Genomic DNA, 13,979 nt, shown 5'->3' on the forward strand with positions numbered 1-13,979 from the left:
TCTTCATGTTTCGTTATCGGTATTCGGTGTGTTAGAGTTAAATCGGATTGGTTTTGATAGGAAATAAGACACTTAGTCTCTTTTAAGAAGGTTTAAGTTGGAAAAGTCAACCGGACGTTGACTTATGTGTTTGAGGGCTCGAATTTGAATTTCGATGATTCGGTTAGCTTTGGGGGATGATTTGTGACTTAGGAGTGTGATCGGAAGTAATTTTGAAGGTCCGGTGTAGAATTAGGCTTGAATTGGCGAAGTTAGTATTTTCGCGAATTCCGATTGATAGGTGAGATTTTGATCCGAGATTCAGAATGGAATTCCGAGAGTTGTTGTAGCTTCGTTAGGTGATTTGGGATATGTGTGCAAAATTTTAGGTCATTCGGACGTGGTTTGGTCGGGTTTTTGATCGAAAATGTATTTAAGAAGTTTTTAGAAAATTAGGCTTGAATTCGATGAGTTTTGGGTAATTTGATGTTGTTTGAGGTATTTTGATGATTGGAAGAGGTTTGAATAATGTTATGAATTATGTTGGCATGTTTGGTCGGGGTCCCATGAGGCTCGGATAAGTTTTGGAAGAGTTTTTGGAAGATTTTTACCGTTTGAGCATAAACATGCAATGATCCAAAGGTCTATTTTTAGTTCTAGAGATCGAAATTTTATTTCGAGATTTTCAGAATTTAAATAATTAATTATAGGAGTGATGTGGAAAGTTTGGTCTAATTTCATCAAGTCGCGATTGGGTTTTTGACGCGAAACATGAGTTAATTGTTTAACAAGCGAAATGGATATCGCACTGAGCAAACGAGCTCTGAATTGAGTTTCGATTGAAGGACTATGTTCGTATCATTATTTGTGACTCATAGGAACAAGAATCATCGAATTCCGAGTTCGTATGATGGAGTTAGAACCATTTTAGTGAAACGGAAAAAAAAACTGCAATTTTTTTGGCTGTTGCTGTAATATTTTAGCAGCGTGAACAGTAACCGCGTGTGAATAGTGACCGTGCGGTGAACAGTACTTCCAAAAAATTAACATTTTATCCGCGAACCCAACCCATTTTTCCACCATTTTTGAGCAACCTTGAGAGCTTTTGGACGGGAATTGAAAGGGTTTTGATGGAAAGTGATTGGAGGTAAGTCCTATGAACTAAATACATGATTATATTGTGAAATCATCCTTGAAATTCATGAAAATATAGCCAAATTGTAAGAAAATAGGGCTTGAAATTGAAATTCTAAATTTGGGATTTGAAGGGCCATTTGTGGTCCGATTTGAGAGATTTTTGTATGTATAGACTCCTGGCGAGATAAGGAACCCGATGACGTAAAAATTTCTGAGTTTTGAGACGTGGGCCCGGGGTTCGGGTTTTGTCAAATTCGTGAATTTTGATATTTTTTGAGTGTTTTCGATTGGGTATTATCCCTTTAGCATAATGTGACATATTCGTTGTGATTTTGGGCAGATTCGTCGCACGAGGAGGCTAATTTGAGAAGCAAGGGCATAGCGAGCTAGAGCTTTGGCCGGTTTGAGGTGAGTAATTGATGTAAATGATGTCTTGAGGGTTTGAAACCCCAGAATTTCACATCGTAACGCTATATTAAGGTGACTTGCACGCCGGATAACGGGCGTGGGGTAGAGCACCATTGGGGATTGTGACATGGTCCGTCCCGAGAGATGTTTTTACCGTGTTTTCTACTTGAACTAAATTGAGAATCATCCTTACGTGGATTTAATTGTTACATTTGGGCTTCTTGCCAATTATTTGAATCCTTTAGGGATTGACATCAGCGCATACATGCATATCATTTGATCTCAGTCCAAGGTTTTAAATACTGTTTTGCAAACTCAACCATCTTTCTAAGATTTGAAAATTTAAATGATATTTCGGGCTGAGAACTACTGTTTTACAAATGCCCAAGGGGCTTATGATGATTTTTGGACTGAGCATGGATCGGGCTGCGCGCCGCAGCAGTGTTATATTGATATTGAGGCCGAGAGCCTGGTTGATTACATTGATATTGAGGCCGAGGGCCTGGTTGATTATATTGATATTGAGGCCGAGAGCCTGGGTGATTATACTGATATTGATATGAGGCCGAGGGCCTAGATTTGATGCCACGAGATGGCTTGATATTGCGCTTGAGCTGTAGGAGCCCCTCCGGAATCTGTACTCACCCCCAGTGAGCACCGTCGACGATAAATAAAATGGATGGCTCGGGCTGCACGCCACAGTGGGTACTAGAGAGTACCATCATATGCATTGCATTGCACTTATGCATAGAGTGTACCATCATATGCATTGCATTGCACTCATGCATTTGTTTTTATCTGTTATACCTGTCTCAGTATTTGGTACTCTGATTTAATTGACTTGTTGCTTCACTATTTGTTGTTCTAAACTGCCAGTTATAGTTTACTTTGTATTTTTCCATGATTTCTTATTCTAAGCCTTTATTTATGTTTATTACTCACTGGCTCGGAGTACTCACATTACTCCCTGCACCTTGCGTGCAGATCCAGGTATACCACAGGCTGAGTGAGGATTTGTTTAGCTGAGCAGCAGTATCCGGGAGTATTGAGGTAGTTGCATGGCGTTCGCAACCTTGATCTCTCCCCTCTATCTCTATCTTTTATTCCGCATTTTTCCTAGACAGACTTGTAATAGGTGGATATTCTGTATTAGAGACTCATATTCATGACACCGGATTCTATTGGGCTATGGTGTGGTATTTTAGTTGAATTTTCGCAGGTTTTATTATTAATTATACACTTGAAGATGACTTAGTAAATTCACTGTGATATTTATCTATAATATGAATAAGAATTTGGGATAATGTTGTTGAATGATCGGGCTTGCCTAGCAGTGTGTTGGGCGCCATCATGACCGGGGTTGGGGTCATGACAAGTTGGTATCAGAGCCTAGGTTAATTGGTCTCGCGAGTCATGATCCGGTTTAGTTGTGTCTCGCGGATCGGTACGGAGACGTCTGTATTTATCCTCGATAGGCTGCAGAACCTTTAGGAAAACTTCACATTCTTGAATTCTTATCGTGCGTCCTTGATTCATCTTGAAAAGAAACTTTTGAAATTCCTTCCACGCGTTCGTATGCGCGCATGAGCGCTTAGTATCAGATGTGCCTCGATGGCTTGTGATTCCCCGATCGAGGGGCGAGGTGTTATCTTTGTGAGTTTATGGTGGGCCAGTCTAGAGGATTTGAGGTTGGATATTTGCCTATGGCTGGAGTGCCGAGCTGCTGATTATGTGAACAAGTATTTTTGAACTTATATGTTCGGTAGTGTCCCTGTTAATGGAAATGATAGTTGTGGCTATGTGATGAGTATGTTAGTACTACGAGGCATATCTATATGATTTGGAAGCGACGAGAAGGGTCTGTTGAATGATGGAAGAACTAATAGATGCTTGAAGTCCATCGTGATTCAAGATATAGCCCGAGTTATGGGCGTGTGAAGAATCTTTTCATGTCTCCTAGTTGGGAGTGAAGTAAATTTCATGTTGCGGTATGAGTACAGACTCAGGAAGATCAAGTGACTACGTAATGCTTATGGTGGTGGAAAGTATGCAGAAATGTTAGTTGGAGGCAAAGCAGGTGGGTCATCTCCTGCGGGGTGTTCTAAAGTTGTGTTATCCTTATGTTATCTATTAGAAGACCTCAATTGCAAGTGAATAAAATGTGTTGAAATCTAAATTGGATCGCCTAGAGAGTGGGCTTAACTGTTGTGTGAGTGAATGCGAGATTTGCAGAAGAGTTAAAAATTCTAAATGATTTGTGTTTCCACAAGCTTATGAAGGATCGAGTTTAATCTCACTATGGTATTGAGGCAATAATGGAGTATATGCGTTATGAGTATAGTATGTTGTGATCTATGGCTTCGAGCCAAGTTGGGGAGCTTGCTATTGGTTAGCGGATTGTGCGGTTATGTACTATGTTAGTTCCGATTTGATGCATGCTGGTGAATCAGTTCTGGTTGTGGGAATTGGGCCAAGAATGGCACGAGTGAAGGAAATTTTTTGACAAGATGTCATGAGCTCGGATGAGTAGGAGATAAGTTTCGATGTTTACGGTAAGTTGGTATTGTCTTCAGTGTCACCTAAGATCAGTGTTTTGTAAAAAGGGTTTTGCGTCCTGGTTAATGATTCTTGATCGCTCTTCAACGTTAGTGCGACTGGTGGTTTGGAGGTACACTCTAGATATTATTGTGGTAGGTTGTGGGAGTGTGTCCCACGGGAAGATTATATAAATGTGGCATGTGATCACTTGATTGATTAGATGCAAACCAAGTATGAAGTTTGCGATGGTGTCGTTAAATTGAAGATTCATGCCTTGAGGGCACTTGGAATATTGGGTTGTGAACTGGGGAGGATTACTCCAATTGTGATGGTTGTTCTTGTGAGTTATGAGAAAAATGGGATTTATTATGAACCTTTGAAGGGTTATCAGACTAGTTCAGTGTGATCAGAATCAGCTTGAAGTCGATGGATAGATTTAATGTGAATAATGGCTCTATATCAGGCCAGATGTGTGCATTTTAGTAACGCGGTCCTCATGGAGGAGTAGTTAGGTTGATGTTTCGTTGTCAGATATTTCGCGTAGTGATGCATTGCGCCGTGTGAGTTGTGAGACGGATTGAGAAATTGCTATGTGTTGAGAATCCGCGTAGGAATGACGTTATATGAGCATCTTGGTTCTTGAAATTCAGATTGTACATCACACCTCAGTTGTGCTTGAGTTTTGTAGCTTATAACGCTATATGTCCCTCAGAGATATTATTATGCACTTAGCATGCTTACGACCGATACTCGGTATTTTGTTATAATGAGCAAATTTGGCTCGATGTGCATCTCCTTATGTGAGATCTATGTGTGGATCGGGTGGCACGCCGCCATGGGTATGTTATCTGGATCGGGTTGCACGCCACAACAGTGTGATGTTGAGTATAGTTTTCTATATGCTATTTTGTATGCCTTGCTTCCTATTTTCTAAGGAAAGTCCGTATTAGTGCGTGGGATTGGTAATTCCTTCCAGAGTTCATTTTCTTTTTTGTATCGCGTTCGAATTGGTAGCCTATTGCCATATTGGGGCATCATATGCGGCTTTTGATTATGTATGGGGTGGATTATTTCCTGGGCAGTTCGTAATGGGTGAGACGAGATCATTGAATTCGAGATCAGTGCAATCTGAGTATATAAAGTAAATTAAGGGACTAAGACCATTGTTTGGTTCATAATGAGGTAATAGTTCTTGCCAGAAGTATAGACCCAATGGATTTTTGATTCGGCGGTGTTATGAATTTATACAGATCTCATCCGTCGTGTCGGTATTGTAAGAATTTGAACAAGACCTATGTATGTCATGTAGAGCATGGGATGTGTAATGATTTTTCTTCTAGATGGGATCAATGGAAGTTCTTGACTAGTTGAGTACGTAAACGTTCATGGTTCGGAAAGGAGGTGAAGTCCTCATGTTACCTTAGGATGGTATGGTATATGCGATATGTTGTGAAGGATTGAGATTTGCATGTGTAAGGTTACAGTTCAGTTCTGAATGGAAATTCATAACATTCTTAGGCGGTACGGGCAACTTTAAGTGATTAGAGAAATGAGTTTCAGATAATTAGGGTGAATGATCTTCAGATGATTAAGGAAATGGTATTGCTAATTGGAAGTGATTTGATGAGAGTATATGTCTTAGAAAGAGGTAAAGTGATTAAACTGATGATATTTCGGTAGTATTGCGGCATGTTCTTGGTAGGTCCACTGGTGGTATTCGGGTTTGCTTGGTAGCACAGGAAAATTTTGAGTATCTATCATGGAATGATTGGGTATCAAAGGTGTGCATGTATTCGCACAGTGGAAACTGGAATAAGGTATGATGATTTGTGTGCCATATGGAGTTGGAGACTGAAGTTCTCATGTACAGGCTAGGTTGTGGTGGTGGATCGTGTGTATTCGGCACCGTTTAGCGGCAATCGGGATTTGGAGGCTCGAGTGGATCTTTGTTTGCTGGTATGTTAGATTTTGGATGTGATGTCGGAATTCAGACTGGTTGTCTTAGTGTTGAGTGATTCTGAACTATTGCACTACGGGCAATACCGAAAATGCCACGGGTTGAGTGATGAAGTGCGTTGGATTATGTTCTAGCAGAGTGGTTTATATTTCAAAGAACCAGCGGACGGTTGGGAAGGATTGCTTTCTTAATTGGGCATTCGTGATGGATGTCAGTGCAAAGGTTGCTATCACTAATTCAGTTCCGGTGTTGAGGGACTTTTCAGATGAGTTTCATATGGCTAGGCATGTCGCCGGGCGAGGTTGTTGATTTCGGTATTAATTTGGTGTCGAGTACCGGATCGTCTGGCTCCGATAGGAGTTGTAGTAGTGGAAGTGGAGCGGGATGAGTAATTGGGTGTTGCTCGGTGAATAACGTACCGGTTATGTTCTATCAGGTCTGCGTGGTATGTGTTATTTGTTTCACCATGAGTGTAATGATTTGCTTTGGCTCCAGACATCAATTGAGCATGGTTGTCGATTTCAAGCATAGTGACTTGAGGTGTTTCCTGTGGAGTAGTATTTGGATAGGAACGCACGTTGCAGCAAAGCTGTGTGGAAACATGACATTGCGGGTCAAATTTGTGTGTCCTGTTTCTATAATGTGAGACAGGGTCTCAGCCTTGTGTTGTGGCAGTACTGGTGAGTTTGAGGTACAGCTCTCTCAGTTGAGTCATTTTCATGAATTGAGTCTGTTCGGACCGTTTCTTATTGGTGCACGCATTATGCAAGTTGTGGCTTAGGCATGGATTGATGTGTCATGTCACAGAGTAGTGTGTTTGGTCAGAAGAGATCGTTGAAATCATTAATGAATGCGAATGGTTTCGATTTCAGTATGTGTTATGGGTAAATATCGAGGTTCGGTTCAAAAATTTGTTATGGTAATTGCCAGAGGAGAAATGGCCTCATGAATGGTTGATCTGAGCAATAATTGTGGTTTATTGCGTGTTTCAATTACCGTTGGCAGTATATGAAAGTGTTGGAATGAGACCTTGGCTAATAAGAGATTTCTATCGGTATTTGGTTGTTGTGGGCAACTACTGTGAATGGAAGTTATCGATGCATGTGTTTGAGTTATTGGTATATCATATAATTGCACCCGAGGTTGCAGGCATGGTCTATTACAGCTGGTTCAGACTTATTCTGAATATAGGTGTGAGGTTCTGATCTTGTGTATGATTTCGAAAAGTGAAATGTGGTTCTATGATTTATGGGCTAGACTGGATTGTGTGATTTTAGTTAAAACATGTTATCAGACCCATGTGAGATAGGGTGACGTGGGATCATCCTCGGGTTTATGCTTGATAAGGTCATTCAGCTTTCGGTTGGCTTCTAGGACAACTCTGGGTACGCTCGAGGACGAGCGTTTGTTTAAGTTGGGGAGAATGTGACGACCCGACCCGTCGTCACGTGAGTTACCGCCTCATTTCCCCCATTTTATGCTTCTTCATGTTTTGTTATCGGTATTCGGTGTGTTAGAGTTAAATCGGATTGGTTTTGATAGGAAATGGGATACTTAGTCTCTTTTAAGAAGGTTTAAGTTGGAAAAGTCAACCGGACGTTGACTTATGTGTTTGAGGGCTCGGATTTGAATTTTGATGATTCGGTTAGCTTCGGGGGATGATTTGTGACTTAGGAGTGTGATCGGAAGTAATTTTGGAGGTCCGGTGTAGAATTAGGCTTGAATTGGCGAAGTTAGTATTTTGGCGAATTCCGGTTGATAGGTGAGATTTTGATCCGAGAGTCAGAATGGAATTCCGAGAGTTGTTGTAGCTTCGTTAGGTGATTTGGGATATGTGTGCAAAATTTCAGGTCATTCGGACGTGGTTTGGTCGGGTTTTTGATCGAAAGTGTATTTTGGAAGTTTTTAGAAAATTAGGCTTGAATTCGATGAGTTTTGGGTAATTTGATGTTGTTTGAGGTGTTTTGATGATTGGAAGAGGTTTGAATAATATTATGAATTATGTTGGCATGTTTGGTCGGGGTCCCATGAGGCTCGGATAAGTTTTGGAAGAGTTTTTGGAAGATTTTTTCCGTTTGAGCATAAGCATGTAATGATCCAAAGGTCTATTTTTAGTTCTAGAGATCGAAATTTTATTTCGAGATTTCCAGAATTTAAATAATGAATTATATGAGTGATCTGGAAAGTTTGGTCTAATTTCATCAAGTCGCGATTGAGTTTTTGACGCGAAACATGAGTTAATTGTTTAACGAGCGAAATGGATATTGCACTGAGCAAACGAGCTCCGAATTGAGTTTCGATTGAAGGACTATGTTCGTATCATTATTTGTGACTCATAGGAACAAGAATAATTGAATTTCGAGTTCATATGATGGATTTAAAGCCATTTTAGTGAAACGAAAAAAAAACTGCAATTTTTTTGGCTGCTGCTGTAATTTTTTAGCACCGTGAACAGTAACCGCAGGTGAGCAGTAACCGTACGGTGAATAGTACTTCCGAAAAATTAACATTTCATATGCGAACCCAACCCATTTTTCCACCATTTTTGAGCAACTTTGAGAGCATTTGGACGGGAATTGAAGGGGTTTTGACGGGAAGTGATTGGAGGTAAGTCCTATGAACTAAATACATGATTATATTGTGAAATCATCCTTGAAATTCATGAAAATATAGCCAAATTGTAAGAAAATAGGGCTTGAAATTGAAATTCTAAATTTGGGATTTGAGGGGCCATTTGTGGTCCGATTTGAGAGATTTTTGTATGTATAGACTCGTGGCGAAATAAGGAACCCGATGATGTAAAAATTTCTGAGTTTTGAGACGTGGGCCCGGGGCTCGGGTTTTGTCAAATTCGTGAATTTTGATATTTTTCGAGTGTTTTCGATTGGGTATTATCCATTTAGCATAATGCGACATATTCGTTGTGATTTTGGGCAGATTCGTCGCACGAGGAGGCTAATTTGAGAAGCAAGGGCATAGCGAGCTAGAGCTTTGGCCGGTTTGAGGTGAGTAATTGATGTAAATGATGTCCTGAGGGTTTGAAACCCCGGAATTTCACATCGTAACACTATATTAAGGTGACTTGCATGCCGGATAACGGGCGTGGGGTAGAGCACCATTGGGGATTGTGACATGGTCCGTCCCGAGAGATGTTTTTACCGTGTTTTCTACTTGAACTAAATTGAGAATCATTCTTACGTGGATTTAATTGTTACATTTGGGCTTCTTGCCAATTATTTGAATCCTTCAGGGATTGACATCACTGTTTTCGCATACATGCATATCATTTGATCTCAGTCCAAGGTTTTAAATACTGTTTTGCAAACTCAGCCATCTTTCTAAGATTTGAAAATTTAAATGATATTTCTAAATGATATTTCGGGCTGAGAACTACTGTTTTACAAATGCCCAAGGAGTTTATGATGATTTCTGGACTGAGCATGGATCGGGCTACGCGCCGCAGCAGTGTTATATTGATATTGAGGCCGAGAGCTTGGTTGATTATATTGATATTGAGGCCGAGGGCCTGGTTGATTACATTGATATTGAAGCTGAGAGCCTGGGTGATTATACTGATATTGATATGAGGCCGAGGGCCTAGATTTGATGCCACGAGATGGCTTGATATTGCGCTTGAGCTGTAGGAGCCCCTCCGGAGTCTGTACACCCCCCCAGTGAGCGCCGTCGACGATAAATAAAATGGATGGCTCGGGCTGCACGCCGCAGTGGGTACTAGAGAGTACCATCATATGCATTGCATTGCACTCATGCATTTATTTTTATCTGTTATACCTGTCTCAATATTTGGTACTCTGATTTAATTGACTTGTTGCTTCACTATTTGTTGTTCTAAACTGTCAGTTATAGTTTACTTTGTATTTTTCCACGATTTCTTATTCTCAACCTTTATTTATGTTTATTACTCACTAGGTCGGAGTACTCACATTACTCCCTGCACCTTACGTGCAGATCCAGGTACACCATATGCTGAGTGAGGATTTGTTTAGCTGAGCAGTAGTATCCGGGAGTATTGAGGTAGTTGCATGGCGTTCGCAACCTTGATCTCTCCCCTCTATCTCTATCTTTTATTCCGCATTTTTCCTAGACAGACTTGTAATAGGTGGATATTCTGTATTAGAGGCTCATATTCGTGACACCGGATTCTATTGGGCTATGGTGTGGTATTTTAGTTGAATTTCCGCAGGTTTTATTATTAATTATACACTTGAAAGTGATGACTTAGTAAATTCTCTGTGATATTTATCTATAATCTGAATAAGAATTTGGGATAATGTTGTTGAATGGTCGGGCTTGTCTAGCAGTGTGTTGGGCGCCACCATGACCGGGGTTGGGGTCGTGACACGCCGGGTCCTGCAGGGGCATAGGAAGAAAATAACTCCTTGTTACCACAAACATGGCGGGTGGCTCCAGAATCAATCCACCATTATTTAGGATTTCCTACCAAGTTGCATTCAGACAACATGGCACACAAGTCTTCCATTTCTTCAACATTTTCAACCATGTTAGCTTGATTCTTCTTCTTCTTCTTATTCTTTTGTACATCATTCTTTGGTGCACGACAGTCCACGGCCTTATGCCCAGACTTTCCACAGTTGTGGCAATTACCCTTGAACTTTTTCTTGCTTGGGTAATTCTTTGGTCCAGAAGCCTTCTTTCTCTTCTTATTTTGTGGCGCCTCCTCAACAATGTTAGCCCTTATTATTGTCGAGTTTCCAAGGAACTTATTTTCAGCATTTTTGTTAAAACGAACAATCAAATCTTCAAGTGTTATTTCCTTACGCTTGTGTTTTAGATAGTTCTTAAAGTCCCTCGACAACGGAGGTAACTTCTCAATGAAAGCGGCGACTTGAAAGGCCCATTTATGACCATACCTTCAATAATAAATTCATAATTAATAACGAGATAAATCTTATTAATAAAATTATTGATTCGGGTCATACCTTCAGCAAGGAGGTCATGCACAATGACTTGTAATTCTTGGACTTGAGTTATGACCGACCTAGTGTCAACCATCTTGAAATCCAAAAATCTTGCAGCCACGAACTTCTTAAGTCCGACATCCTCAGTCTTGTACTTCTTCTCAAGCGCATTCCATAATGCTTTTGAAGTTTCCATGACACTATAGACATTGTACAAGTTATCTTCCAAACAACTCAAAATGTAGTTTTTGCACAAGAAATCAGAATGTTTCCATGCTTCAGTTACAACAAATCGTTCGTCATCCGGAGTGCCTTCAGCCACGATCGGAGGATCCTCCTTGATGAATCACTGCAAACTCAACGTAGTAAGATAGAATAGCATCTTCATTTGCCAACGTTTGAAGTCAATACCGGAAAACTTTCCGGGTTTTTCTGCTAGTGCCATAGCATGAGCAGGAGTTGAATGGCTCGACGAGGCAGCAACACTCGTAACAGTAGCACCCGTTTCACTATCATTAGTTTGGTCCTCATTTGCCATTTTTTCTGGAAGGAATTACAGCCCATGTCACTTAGCCTAATAGCCCAACCGAAAATGGCACACATTTGAAGCTCTTACCCTATTTAGCACATGTTGTACATAACTTGAAAGAAGTTTTTCAGCCTTTAGCCCACTATTAAAGACATACTTTTAGGGTTTTTATTATTTTCTTCTTTCTTCATTCCCTTCTCTTTCTTCTTAACCTAGCCCCCGCTATTCCCCTCCTCTACCCCCCACGTAGTTCTGCCATTAATGGCTCGAAGAAGGTCGGGCTCCTACTCCGTCGTCCATGGTGGCAAGCAGAAGAATGAAGAAGATTTTTGAAAGAAACATGAAAATACACACAGATCTGAAAATAAATAGCTCTCAAACTTGATTTGCACCAACGAACAACCACTAATTTTGGAAGATTTTGAAGTTGGAAGTTCTGGTAATTTTGGAAGAGTTTGAAGTTTGAAGTTCTGGAAAATCATAACTATGTAGCATGTTGTATCGACACTGTATAATAGTGTATAATTGTGTATATGGATATACAGATACCTTTTATACACTATTATACATGTTTATACAGTATTGTATAATTGTGTATAAATGTGTATATTTGTGTATAATGTTGTATAAATATATATTTTTCCAGTTTATAAGGATGTATATACATTGTTAACGTGTAAGAGACCTCTACATAAGTTTGACACTTCCTTCTCTTCTTCTTTTTCGTATATATGCTATATGAAACAGATTTGTACGCGTTGGAGGAATTCTACAATTCATTTATCATTTTTTTTATTTTTCTTTTATCCTGTTGGATTGCTTCAGCAATTGCACATAAAAGTGTTTGAATTTCTTACCTTCAGATAATATGCATTATTCAGGATAGGATTTTTGAGTTGCGTTGTGGCTTATTTGCATTTTTTTATCAAATACTTAATAATCAAAGGAAATCAAGAGAATGAAAACAACTGGTTGTATAAAAAGGGAGCAATAACAGTAGTTGATCGTGTGAAATAAGTTGTTTTTTGGAAATTAGCCGATTATTTTTGGGCTATAAATTTGCAAAGTAATATCTAGGCTATTATGTTGCAAGTCACGTGTGTGAGTTGTATTTATGTGAAATTATCCCTTTTTTCTGTATAGTTGGCAACAAACAGAACTTTTTAAAATCAGTGAAGGTTTTATATCTTCAAACTGAATACCAAACCAAACATTCAAAACATAAACGGTGAAGTGTATTATATTCTTCAAACCGTATTCAAATTTAATACCCCGGTAAAGTTTTTATATTCTTTAAACCGGAGTAAAAATTATATCGGAGTAGAAAGCAATTAAGCTCTAATCTCCAAAATTAATGCAAAAATACTGCTGCAAAAACAGATTAAACTTGCGGCATAAATTAACACACTGCAAAATCAGATTAAATTGCTACTGCTGTCCAAAATAAAACAGCACTGAAATGTTGTTATCAAAATAAAAATAACTCTAGCAATTGAACTGAAACTAACGCTAACACCAAAAATGTCTCTTAAACCTATAATAAAGTTTTAACCAATCAGAAGCAAGAAACGATTGAAACCAAATTGAATAGAAGCAGCAGTAAACGATTTTGTTCCTTTTTCCTTTATTTTTAAACAAAACAAATTTCAAGGAACAACAAAATATGAAGCGGCAGTAAACGATGTTCCTTTTTCCTTTATTCCAAATCACAATTTTTTTCTCTTTTAAATCGTTTCAAAATTAGACAAACACCTGCAGAATTTAAACAAAACCTGCAGCAAACACAATTAAACACAAAGACACGCTGCAGTCCAGAAAATGCAGCAATAACAATGCAAAAACCAACGCAACAATAATAGTGCAAAACCATGCTGCCGGATTTTACAAAATTCCTTAAGCTGTTGGGCAACGTGTATTAACCAAAATCAACATTGTAAAGGAAAAACAAGAGGAAAAAGAAATAGAATATATAATTTCGAGTCTACAATTTGCTTGTGTGTCCTTAAGGAATTTTAACCCCCTCACAGTTGCCAATGTAATGGATTAAATACTCCCAGGATAAAACGAAATAAAACTTCATGCGTCAGTGGCAATACTAGAAGCAGGATACCAACGAACTCAAAGAGCGGAGAGAATCACACTTACAATTTTCAAGGAACAAGAAAGCTCAAGACTTTTTGGATTAATGAACTTGCAGAGAGAGGGAAAGTGATTTTTTAGTTTCTGAATTTCTGAGTACTTAGAATGGAAGCCATGCCTGAATTTATAGGTCATTGTTGGCTTTGTGAAAAGGTATGGTGTCTGTTCACTGTGAGCAGACATCTGATAGGAAGACAACGTATTGTCTTTTAACGTCCTTTTAATGTTACTTATTAAACTGGGTCAACTAGTTTAACTAAATAAATCGGGTCAGTTTTTAAAGCCCAACCCAGTCCATTTAATTTCCCACTATTACCCAATTTACACTACTCATCTTTAAAGCCCAATGACT

At 39.3% G+C, this 13,979-nt stretch overlaps 1 long non-coding RNA gene across 1 annotated transcript; it reads left to right on the plus strand.

Moving 5' to 3' along the window:
• The first annotated feature begins 1,453 nt into the window (after window positions 1-1,453).
• Window positions 1,454-2,781, plus strand: LOC138870063 (uncharacterized). The gene is made up of 2 exons (XR_011400286.1): window positions 1,454-1,524; window positions 2,509-2,781. It is a non-coding gene; the product is annotated as an uncharacterized lncRNA (long non-coding RNA).
• The last annotated feature ends 11,198 nt before the right edge of the window (window positions 2,782-13,979 follow it).

This window comes from Nicotiana sylvestris, chromosome 6 (assembly GCF_000393655.2).
Source record: "Nicotiana sylvestris chromosome 6, ASM39365v2, whole genome shotgun sequence".
NCBI classification, from domain to species: Eukaryota; Viridiplantae; Streptophyta; class Magnoliopsida; order Solanales; family Solanaceae; genus Nicotiana; species Nicotiana sylvestris.